The following is a 13,215-nucleotide window of genomic DNA, read 5'->3' on the forward strand; positions in this document are numbered from 1 at the left end:
TCATCCGTTTACATGCTCGCATCGACGACACTTCTACTATTTAACGCATGTAAATGTCGTGTGACTAGGGCCTCCCGTCGGGTAGACCGGTCGCCAGGTGCAAGTCTTTCGATTTGACGCCACTTCGGCGACTTGCACGTCGATGAGAATGAAATGATGATGATTAGGACAACACAACACCCAATCCCTGAGCGGACAAAGTCTCCGACCCAGCCGAGAATCGAACCCGGGCCCTTAGGATTGACATAGTGTCGCGCTGACCCCTTTTTTTTTTTTTTTTAGATCTCATTCTATGTTCCATATTGTTCGTTGAATATGTTCGAGGCGGACGTCTGGTGACACCCGTTCAGGTCCTTTGTTGATCCGTTCACTCAGTTTTTTATTACAGAGGGTAGCTAACCCTCTGACCGATCTACCGTGCCGGCACCACTCAACTACGGGAGGCGGACTATTTAATGTATGATCATGAACGTATGAATAAGGCTTTTAACATGTCGTAATAAGCAAAGGGGTGACTACTCTTCTATGTGGTTAACACTTTAAATATTTTTAAGTACCTACACACTAATGTAAGAGTGTCTTTTATACATGTATATCAACAGACTTAAGTAGTTTTTAACGACCTTCTGCAGCCCAGGCAAAAGGAAGTATAGTAAATTCATACATAATGCTGTTGGCTTGTGTCAAACACCACATGGAATTAATAAATTTTGATAATCAGTGCTGAGGGAATAGCGGAGGTTCGGCTGTTTTGGAACGTGTAGAGCGGTGCAGAACTGGAGTTTGACCAACAGTATTGCAGTACAATTCATGGTAGACATAACATGTATCATAATACAGTACTTCTTTTACAAGGCTTCTCAAGTATTGTTGAAATGTAGAAATTTCTTCAGAAACCGTGTTGTTTCCGCTTCTTAGCGGCCTATAGAGTAGTCGCCCGTAAAATGGTGTTTTAGAACGAGGCTGCCACCTTAACTCCGTTATTTGCCGAAGTAATCGATACAGAAGTTGTCTTATTGAGGTATATGTACTTCTCTTAACAATATCTAAAAGCCCTAAAAGGAGGATTGTAGTGGCATGATGGCTGAGGAAATGTTCGAAACTGTAGGTAAAAATGTGTTGCTTACGAAAATGAGCATCACTAGCTCAGTGTGTTTACCATGTCACTGACGGCATCACCTTTTCTTAAAATTCTGTCCTCTGAAATTATTCATTTGGCTAACTACTGCTGTGAGTATCGAATCTAGTGTGACCAGTCAAGAGTACCCACGATGACGAACGTTAAGAAAGCTGCGATTGCAACACCTATCACACTAGTGACGAAATGGCGTCTAGTAGAAACATGTAACCAGGCCGAGAACTACATGTATGAACAAAAAACAAGAAAATCAAATTATGTCCTAATGGTACAAACCAGAAGGCATATATTCAAATCTGAATTGCCAAGGAAGTTCGTTGCTCGGAACTTTGAGCGGTGCAGTATGCCTGGACACTGCATCCTCTAACAAGCAGGAAAGTGACAACGAGGTTACATTCAGTGTAACCACGGAATCGTAGTGCTCTATTCTGCTTGGAGAAGTGAATCGAGCAATTAACTAATAATGCAGCTACAACAATAAATCATCGGGATGTAGGTGAACAGAAAGAGCTATGCTGTAACCATTACGCTAGGAAGAACCATTTTTGACTTCATAATTTAAACATACTGGCTGACAAAAAAGTGAAGTACCTAATAGGAGAGAAGGACATGGAATGAGGCTTCACGGGGTGAGAGTCTCTGTGACGTTATTTCGCAATTACCAGATAGTCAAATTTACAAAGAACTTGGCATTATGAGTCCGCCTATCAGTATGATGTTGCACTCCCTCGATCCTGGATGAATGCACTGATTCAGTTAGTAAGGGTGTCACAAAGACGTTGTGTCCTCTTCTGAGTTATGTTGGCCCACAACTGTTGTAATTGGTCCTTTATGTGCTAGATACCGGCACTGGGACGGAACTGACGTCCGAGCTAGTCTCACAAATGTTCTATTGGAGACGGATTTGGTGATCTTTTTGACCTCGTGAGTATGTCAACATCATGCAGACTGTAGAGACACTTTCCACATGTGGACAAGAATTGTCCTGTTAATAATACACTCCTGGAAATGGAAAAAAGAACACATTGACACCGGTGTGTCAGACCCACCATACTTGCTCCGGACACTGCGAGAGGGCTGTACAAGCAATGATCACACGCACGGCACAGCGGACACACCAGGAACCGCGGTGTTGGCCGTCGAATGGCGCTAGCTGCGCAGCATTTGTGCACCGCCGCCGTCAGTGTCGGCCAGTTTGCCGTGCCATACGGAGCTCCATCGCAGTCTTTAACACTGGTAGCATGCCGCGACAGCGTGGACGTGAACCGTATGTGCAGTTGACGGACTTTGAGCGAGGGCGTATAGTGGGCATGCGGGAGGCCGGGTGGACGTACCGCCGAATTGCTCAACACGTGGGGCGTGAGGTCTCCACAGTACATCGATGTTGTCGCCAGTGGTCGGCGGAAGGTGCACGTGCCCGTCGACCTGGAACCGGACCGCAGCGACGCACGGATGCACGCCAAGACCGTAGGATCCTACGCAGTGCCGTAGGGGACCGCACCGCCACTTCCCAGCAAATTAGGGACACTGTTGCTCCTGGGGTATCGGCGAGGACCATTCGCAACCGTCTCCATGAAGCTGGGCTACGGTCCCGCACACCGTTACGCCGTCTTCCGCTCACGCCCCAACATCGTGCAGCCCGCCTCCAGTGGTGTCGCGACAGGCGTGAATGGAGGGACGAATGAGGACGTGTCGTCTTCAGCGATGAGAGTCGCTTCTGCCTTGGTGCCAATGATGGTCGTATGCGTGTTTGGCGCCGTGCAGGTGAGCGCCACAATCAGGACTGCATACGACCGAGGCACACAGGGCCATCACCCGGCATCATGGTGTGGGGAGCGATCTCCTACACTGGCCGTACACCACTGGTGATCGTCGAGGGGACACTGAATAGTGCACGGTACATCCAAACCGTCATCGAACCCATCGTTCTACCATTCCTAGACCGGCAAGGGAACTTGCTGTTCCAACATGACAATGCACGTCCGCATGTATCCCGTGCCACCCAACGTGCTCTAGAAGGTGTAAGTCAACTACCCTGGCCAGCAAGATCTCCGGATCTGACCCCCATTGAGCATGTTTGGGACTGGATGAAGCGTCGTCTCACGCGGTCTGCACGTCCAGCACGAACGCTGGTCCAACTGAGCCGCCAGGTGGAAATGGCATGGCAAGCCGTTCCACAGGACTACATCCAGCATCTCTACGATCGTCTCCATGGGAGAACAGCAGCCTGCATTGCTGCGAAAGGTGGATATACACTGTACTAGTGCCGACATTGTGCATGCTCTGTTGCCTGTGTCTATGTGCCTGTGGTTCTGTCAGTGTGATCATGTGATGTATCTGACCCCAGGAATGTGTCAATAAAGTTTCCCCTTCCTGGGACAATGAATTCACGGTGTTCTTATTTCAATTTCCAGGAGTGTAGGTACCACGATACTGTCGCTTGAGAAATAACACATGAAAACGGAGGGTGTCCATGATGTACCGTTGTGCCGTCCAGGTCCCCTAAATCACTACCATCCCTGACCGGAAAACGTGGCTGACGGTGCCCCACGCCATCAGATCAGGAGTAACGCCATTGCGCCTCTCCAGAACAATAGAAGAATGGGTCTTCTCCCTAGATCCCCTACGTATACTCGGAAGATGGTTGCTTGCGGTAGTGCAGAACCGCGATTCATCACATCAGCAGTCTATTCTTTACCGCTGTGGCACCGCTCCAAACGCTGCCATTTGCGTTATTGCGTTAACGCCAATCATCGCCTGGAACAATAATACGCTAGTCCGGCTGTTGACAGTCTCTGAGCAAAGGTATGGGAGGCCACAGAACTTTGCAAGGGGTCCTTTACTTGTTATGTGATGGCAGGCACTGATGATGTGAAAGGATTACTCAACACAGCGATACTCCTGTGTGGCGGTCATACGGGGCCGACTGGAACCTTGACGACGAGAATGGCAGTTCCCACATTCCCATGCTGTCTGTTTTTTGGGCCTCTGTCACACCCTAATGTCACAAAGCTCTGGATATTACACGATTCGACGAGACGGCCAAATGCACATCCACAATGAGACCCCTTTAAAATTCAACAATATTAAATGACACTTCCGAGTCCTTCATGGTGATCACCCAACATCTGTCGTTGTTCAGCCTCTCTTACATACCCTACAAGGCATGTTAACAGTAATAAACAAGAACAACGTAATGCACTCTGGTTTCAATCTTCATGTCATAAAGAATGACGACCATAATTATTTACACACGCACCAAGGGTATGTAAATGTAAGAAGATGTGTTGAAAATCTGCCATGCCTTTTGAAATGTATATTGTACCGGAGTGATTTACGTGCACATATACAATAAAACTGATTTCCACTGAAACTGGAGAAGAATATGGTGCTAGTGTTGGACTTCAGGTTTCACAGCTGAAGGAACGCGTCAAATAAAAAAAAAAATAAAAAATAAAAAAAAAAAATCTTCTGTTAGTTACAAAGGCAGTATACGGTGGAGACGACTAAAAGAGAAAGAATGAGTGAGTCAGTGTGTGTGTGTGTGTGTGTGTGTGTGTGTGTGTGTGTGTGTGTGTGTGAGTGACATAGAGAGAGAGAGAGAGAGAGAGAGAGAGAGAGAGAGAAAGCTGCGAGCGAAAGTGGATTTCAGGATTCTAAATATGAATATCTTTTTACAGGGGTGCTAAAATACTATTTCGGAAGGACTGAATGGCAGTAACGGAAACAGCGAGGTAATATCCAGCTTGCAGACGGTTTCATCTCAATGTGTAACGACTACAGACCGGTGGGTCATGTTTCAATAGCATAAACCACGAAAATAGTTTGCGCGTCACGGACTGTCAGAGTTACAATAGTCATTAAAGATTTCTACCGCTTCTCTAGGGGTGTGAACTCTCAGCAGTAGACTTTGTGAATATACCACGCATCACGATAATTATTGAAACGCGTATTGGCTACTGGACGCTGATATTAGCAATTGGCTGTCCGAGGAAATCGACAGAAGTGTGGCTAATTGAGCCTGCTGTGTCCTGTTTCACCCGAAAGCCAGCAATCAATCATTTTTGCACCGATTTTTATTACCGTTACAAATGGATGTTCCTACACGACATTTTCTCACTTTCAGAAGTGAGTTCTCAAAGTACAGTAAATGTGTCTTATGTTGCTATTACCTTGCTTGCTCGTCCTAACCATTAACGAGCTTCGAACAAAGGAATCTTTGGGCTTCTGACACCCCCTTTCTTTCTCAGGAATCGAACTAACAATGACTGAAAATTTCATGAAAACTAATAATTGTAAATTTAGAGGAACTGCGAATAAATTAATGTACAGAAATACACTCCTGGAAATTGAAATAAACACCGTGAATTCATTGTCCCAGGAAGGGGAAACTTTATTGACACATTCCTGGGGTCAGATACATCACATGATCACACTGACAGAACCACAGGCACATAGACACAGGCAACAGAGCATGCACAATGTCGGCACTAGTACAGTGTATAACCACCTTTCGCAGCAATGCAGGCTGCTGTTCTCCCATGGAGACGATCGTAGAGATGCTGGATGTAGTCCTGTGGAACGGCTTGCCATGCCATTTCCACCTGGAGCCTCAGTTGGACCAGCGTTCGTGCTGGACGTGCAGACCGCGTGAGACGACGCTTCATCCAGTCCCAAACATGCTCAATGGGGGACAGATCCGGAGATCTTGCTGGCCAGGGTAGTTGACTTACACCTTCTAGAGCACGTTGGGTGGCACGGGATACATGCGGACGTGCATTGTCATGTTGGAACAGCAAGTTCCCTTGCCGGTCTAGGAATGGTAGAACGATGGGTTCGATGACGGTTTGGATGTACCGTGCACTATTCAGTGTCCCCTCGACGATCACCAGTGGTGTACGGCCAGTGTAGGAGATCGCTCCCCACACCATGATGCCGGGTGTTGGCCCTGTGTGCCTCGGTCGTATGCAGTCCTGATTGTGGCGCTCACCTGCACGGCGCCAAACACGCATACGATCATCATTGGCACCAAGGCAGAAGCGACTCTCATCGCTGAAGACGACACGTCTCCATTCGTCCCTCCATTCACGCCTGTCGCGACACCACTGGAGGCGGGCTGCACGATGTTGGGGCGTGAGCGGAAGACGGCGTAACGGTGTGCGGGACCGTAGCCCAGCTTCATGGAGACGGTTGCGAATGGTCCTCGCCGATACCCCAGGAGCAACAGTGTCCCTAATTTGCTGGGAAGTGGCGGTGCGGTCCCCTACGGCACTGCGTAGGATCCTACGGTCTTGGCGTGCATCCGTGCGTCGCTGCGGTCCGGTCCCAGGTCGACGGGCACGTGCTCCTTCCACCGACCACTGGCGACAACATCGATGTACTGTGGAGACCTCACGCCCCACGTGTTGAGCAATTCGGCGGTACGTCCAGCCGGCCTCCCGCATGCCCACTATACGCCCTCGCTCAAAGTCCGTCAACTGCACATACGGTTCACGTCCACGCTGTCGCGGCATGCTACCAGTGTTAAAGACTGCGATGGAGCTCCGTATGGCACGGCAAACTGGCTGACACTGACGGCGGCGGTGCACAAATGCTGCGCAGCTAGCGCCATTCGACGGCCAACACCGCGGTTCCTGGTGTGTCCGCTGTGCCGTGCGTGTGATCATTGCTTGTACAGCCCTCTCGCAGTGTCCGGAGCAAGTATGGTGGGTCTGACACACCGGTGTCAATGTGTTCTTTTTTCCATTTCCAGGAGTTTACTTCGTCATCCAACAAATGACTTTTCTCCTTTAGGGCTCTCTGTCGTATTGGATACACTAATAATAGTAATTGAAAATTGTTTATTAATAAGTTCTAACTAAGTGAAGTAACACACATCAGTTTAATATCGTGCCTTTCAATTTGAGCCATATGGTTAAGCTGCTATTGCGAACCCTCTGGGTGTAGCACCACAAGCTCTCAAGTGCAGAACCACGTCAAGACGTCCAGACGCGCGAGGCTCACGGAAACTCAAGATTTCTGCCGTTGAAAGAGCAAATTACAGTACCGGATATGAACTGGTGGAGTTTCTGAGCTTGCCGAATGTACGGCCGAAAATGGAGTGAAATCTGAATTTATATGTCGCACCACCATGTTTCAGAAAGAACTATACACACTATTACAGAACCACACACATCATCATAAGGACAAATTCTCGACGAATTTGCTGTAAATTGAACATATTCTCTACGTTAATTATTTTGTGAGAGATGGACAATCAACTACTTACAAATATCACACGTTTCAAACGAGATTAGGACACATAACAAAATAAAAAAAAACACATTGAGTACATTCACAATTCCTCCTACCATTAACACTGTTATACTCGAAAGGAACAACAGCCCCTCGTAGCTGTTACTGAGTTACAATATCGAGATTCTCGCGTTACCTCTGTTTGGGGTTTGAACCCCCATTCAGTATAATATGCAACAAAGCAGGCAAGTGCTTTTTATCAGTGTAGTGCGATGAACCTGATGTCTGTGGTCAAAGTCAGGTCTCTGTTCTCGGATTTTACTTCTGCTAATAGATTCTTGTAACCGTGTGTAATGTAAATACGGGTAAATCAAAGAATGACTTCATAGCAGAGTCTTCATTTTGTAAATTACTCTCAAAAGACGATCATAAATCGTATTGTGGATGCTCATACATTGTTTGCAAACTACATTTGTTTGACATCTTCAAAAATTTAAAATTATTTCATATCGATGTGACCTATCACAAAATTAACTCATTGTCAAACGACGCTTGGACTCTACCTAAACCGTATTTAAGTCATCCCTCTGTCCGGGAGTTTAAGGATGTAATGTCACAACACTAAGTGCAAAAAGTATTTAACAATCGAATTAAGCTGTCTGAAGGTTACCTTTATTTTAATTTATATTGGTATTACTTTAGTAGAGTTTTTCTATAGGATATTAAATTTATTTGAATGTGTCTAATGTGGTAGTAATGACATTTGATTCCACTACTCTTTCAACACACCTGTCTGCAAACTTACCAAAACAAAATAAGTTAAAAAATTAACAAAAAGGCAAGCGACTGAGAAATAATGTTTCACCTCACTCGAAAATTTCTGCTGATTTCTAAACTGGTCTCAGATTTAGCGAGTCCATAATGTTTCCAAAATTATGAGGAATCTAATATTATGAATCATATTTTAGTAGTATTAATTGACGTGACGTGTTTGGATTACAGTTATATGTGTCAAAATATATCTACTGCCCTCCAGCATCTGCTACATAAATGTTACTTTTCAAACTGTCTTGTAATTGAATACGAATATTAAGCACCGCTTGTCTATACGTGATACAATTTTCGAGTTAGCCAAATGTTCGTCAACTATGAAATGTATTATCCTGTTATGGTGTTTAGTCGTTACGTATCCTCAGTTCAGGGCAAGAAAATATAGCGTAATGTATTAGAGCCAAGACTGTGACTTTCAACATTCTAAATGCGGAATTTTTTTTTACTGGGCTCCTAAAAATACTGCTTCCGAAGAATTTTAATTTAGTAACGGAAACAGCAAGCTATCAACAATTTTGTACTGTCTTGATCAATATGTCATACGTATACCAAATGAGATGCACGTGATAAAAGTTTTGATCGTGATCGACTTTGTTTTTATAATAGAGTGTGAAATTATTTTACAAGATTTAGTACTTATTTCGGTTAGACTTGGCTTTGGCTTTCTGAGTCTTTGATTACTATTCCTATTGCTTATGCAACAGTAGGATATTAATATAAATTTCACTACACGAAGTAAAATTTAGAATCAATTTGTGATAAATATGAGTTTGCTGAGAAGGATTAAATTACCAGTTGTTGTTATTCAGTTAATGGAGCGTCTGAGAGGGGTCGAATGCTTGGTATGAGGAATATGGGAACACTATACTAACAGACTCCACACATATGGCTGTAGCGGAATGAATCTAGAATTAAAGTTGACGAGGTGGACTAAGAACATCAGTGTGCAGAAATAATCAGGCACGAAGACAAATCTCGAGAAGTTCGGCTAGCTTCCACGAATTGACAGATGAAATCTGCACAACTTCAGGCAAAAATTACTAGAAGCTCAGTAGATATCTCGAATTGCCCTGCAGCGTTTACTGCTGAGACTGTGGCCTCTGTAGCGATCAGATAGAAGTTAGCGCTTACATAGAGCACCTGGTGAAAGGTCACAGAGAGCAGAAATTGTCGAGGCCGATTTCCTCGAATTGCTGCCATCTAGGTGTGCGGAGCTGTTGAAGATGTCAACGGCAGGATAATTCAAGGCCACCCACATCATTTCACACTACAAACGCCTGGATAAAAGTATTGGTCCCTAACTGGCCTACAAGGTCCCGTGACTCGCGACCCATACAGCATATCCAGGGTGCGACAGAACACATTTAATTTTATAGCCACCTTCAGTCAAGAACCTTCATGAACTGATGTAGACTATTCTTCAAGAATGGCAAGAAGTTTTGCGAGCTAACATTCGGAGTCTTTCTGCTTCCATGTCATAACGAATACATTAATGTATTCCAGCCTATAGGGGTCTACATCATATCTGAGGTTTATGGGCATCAGTTCCAAATCACTTACTACTCTTATATACTGAATATCTCCACAAAGTTCGGTTCAAATGGCTCTGAGCACTATGGGACTTAACAGCTATGGTCATCAGTCCCCTAGAACTTAGAACTACTTAAACCTAACTAACCTAAGGACATCACACAACACCCAGCCATCACGAGGCAGAGAAAATCTCTGACCCCGCCGGGAATCGAACCCGGGAACCCGACAAAGTTCGGTAAATGTCGTACTGGTGTTTCCTGCTGTAACACTTTCCAGTTCCATCAGTGTAAATACAGTGAAGTTTCTGTGATACAACAACACAACTCTTATGGGACTTGGTAAGAATGTCTTCCACGAGTAATGAGTGTGTTGGGGTGCGACACTACGAATGTAGTATGTGGACATACAGGGTGAGAATGTTGGTCTCTCTGGAGGCGTGCGCGATATAGTCCCTGCAGCCCTCGGTGGCTCAGATGGTTCGAGCGTCTGCCATGTAAGCAGGAGATCCCTGGTTCGAGACCTGGTCGGGGCACACATTTTCACCTGTTCCCGTTGATATATATCAGTGCCTGTCACCAGCTGAAGGTTGTTGTTGTTGTTGTTGTATTCTTCAGTCCTGAGCCTGGTTTGATGCAGCTCTCCATGCTACTCTATCCTGTGCAAGCTTCTTCATCTCCCAGTACCTACTGCAGCCTACATCCTTCTGAATCTGCTTAGTGTATTCATCTCTTGGTCTCCCTCTACGATTTTTACCCTCCACGCTGCCCTCCAGTATTAAATTGGTAATCCTTCGATGTCTCAGAACGCGTCCTACCAACCGATCCCTTCTTCTAGTCAAGTTATGCCACAAGCTCCTCTTCTCCCCAATTCTATTCAATACCTCTTCATTAGTTATGTAATCTACCCATCTAATCTTCAGCATTCTTCTGTAGCACCACATTTCAAAAGCTTCTATTCTTTTCTTGTCTAAACTACACTCCTGGAAATGGAAAAAAGAACACATTGACACCGGTGTGTCAGACCCACCATACTTGCTCCGGACACTGCGAGAGGGCTGTACAAGCAATGATCACACGCACGGCACAGCGGATACACCAGGAACCGCGGTGTTGGCCGTCGAATGGCGCTAGCTGCGCAGCATTTGTGCACCGCCGCCGTCAGTGTCAGCCAGTTTGCCGTGCCATACGGAGCTCCATCGCAGTCTTTAACACTGGTAGCATGCCGCGACAGCGTGGACGTGAACCGTATGTGCAGTTGACGGACTTTGAGCGAGGGCGTATAGTGGGCATGCGGGAGGCCGGGTGGACGTACCGCCGAATTGCTCAACACGTGGGGCGTGAGGTCTCCACAGTACATCGATGTTGTCGCCAGTGGTCAGCGGAAGCTGCACGTGCCCGTCGACCTGGGACCGGACCGCAGCGACGCACGGATGCACGCCAAGACCGTAGGATCCTACGCAGTGCCGTAGGGGACCGCACCGCCACTTCCCAGCAAATTAGGGACACTGTTGCTCCTGGGGTATCGGCGAGGACCATTCGCAACCGTCTCCATGAAGCTGGGCTACGGTCCCGCACACCGTTAGGCCGTCTTCCGCTCACGCCCCAACATCGTGCAGCCCGCCTCCAGTGGTGTCGCGACAGGCGTGAATGGAGGGACGAATGGAGACGTGTCGTCTTCAGCGATGAGAGTCGCTTCTGCCTTGGTGCCAATGATGGTCGTATGCGTGTTTGGCGCCGTGCAGGTGAGCGCCACAATCAGGACTGCATACGACCGAGGCACACAGGGCTAACACCCGGAATCATGGTGTGGGTAGCGATCTCCTACACTGGCCGTACACCACTGGTGATCGTCGAGGGGACACTGAATAGTGCACGGTACATCCAAACCGTCATCGAACCCATCGTTCTACCATTCCTAGACCGGCAAGGGAACTTGCTGTTCCAACAGGACAATGCACGTCCGCATGTATCCCGCGCCACCCAACGTGCTCTAGAAGGTGTAAGTCAACTGCCCTGGCCAGCAAGATCTCCGGATCTGTCCCCCATTGAGCATGTTTGGGACTGGATGAAGCGTCGTCTCACGCGGTCTGCACGTCCAGCACGAACGCTGGTCCAACTGAGGCTCCAGGTGGAAATGGCATGGCAAGCCGCTCCACAGGACTACATCCAGCATCTCTACGATCGTCTCCATGGGAGAATAGCAGCCTGCATTGCTGCGAAAGGTGGATATACACTGTACTAGTGCCGACATTGTGCATGCTCTGTTGCCTGTGTCTATGTGCCTGTGGTTCTGTCAGTGTGATCATGTGATGTATCTGACCCCAGGAATGTGTCAATAAAGTTTCCCCTTCCTGGGACAATGAATTCACGGTGTTCTTATTTCAATTTCCAGGAGTGTATTTATCGTCGACGTTTCACTTCCATACATGGCTACACTCCATACAAATACTTTCAGAAACGATTTCCTGACATTTAAATCTATACTCGATGTTAACAAATTTTTCTTTTTCAGAAACCCTTGCCTTGCCATTGCCAGTCTACATTTTATATCCTCTCTACTTCGACCATCATCAGCTATTTTGCTCCCCAAATAGTAAAACTCATTTACTACTTTAAGTGTCTCATTTCCTAATCTAATTCCCTCAGCATCACCCGACTTAATTCGACTACATTCCATTATCCTCGTTTTGATTTTGTTGATGTTCATCTTATACACTCCTTTCAAGACACTATCCATTCCGTTCAACTACTCTTCCAAGTCCCTTGGTGTCTCTGACAGAATTACAATGTCATCAGCGAACCTCAAAGTTTTTATTTCTTCTCCATGGATTTTAATATCTACTCCTAACTTTTCTTTTGTTTGTTTTATTGCTTGCTCAATATACAGATTGAATAACATCGGGGATAGGCTACAACCCTGTCTCACTCTCTTCCCAACCACTGCTTCCCTTTCATACCCCTCGACTCTTATAACTGCCATCTGCTTTCTGTACAAATTGTAGATAGCCTTTCGCTCGCTGAAGGTATTGATACAATTCTAATCTCGTTCTAGACGGCTGCAGGACATCAATGGTGTCTGCACTTTAGGACAGGCGCCATATGCATGTAAGTTCCTACTTAGCGTCTGTTGAGAACTACGGAGTTGGGGGAACTGGGACGCGGCCGTCTAAGCGTCATTCTCCTTGTTCTGACATCAGCGGCTGCACGTTCAGCAGACGCCAACGGATACCGCAGTCTGCTGAAGGCACCTGCAGCGTACAACCTTGTTACAGTTTTGCCGTTGACTGAGAAGCGTAGCGACGCCTGCAGTTAAGTGCCATCGTTTTGACGCGGCACAAGCTATTGTTTCGAGCAGGAACGTTGTAGCAGCTGGGTGGATGGTACAAGCCAGCTTCTACCTCACCATGAGGTAAGAAGAAATCACCAACCCGGCACCACAATCCCTCCCGTTCTCACCCGCCACATCCTCACGCTTACACT

This window comes from Schistocerca nitens, chromosome 6 (genome assembly GCF_023898315.1).
Source record: "Schistocerca nitens isolate TAMUIC-IGC-003100 chromosome 6, iqSchNite1.1, whole genome shotgun sequence".
NCBI lineage: Eukaryota > Metazoa > Arthropoda > Insecta > Orthoptera > Acrididae > Schistocerca > Schistocerca nitens.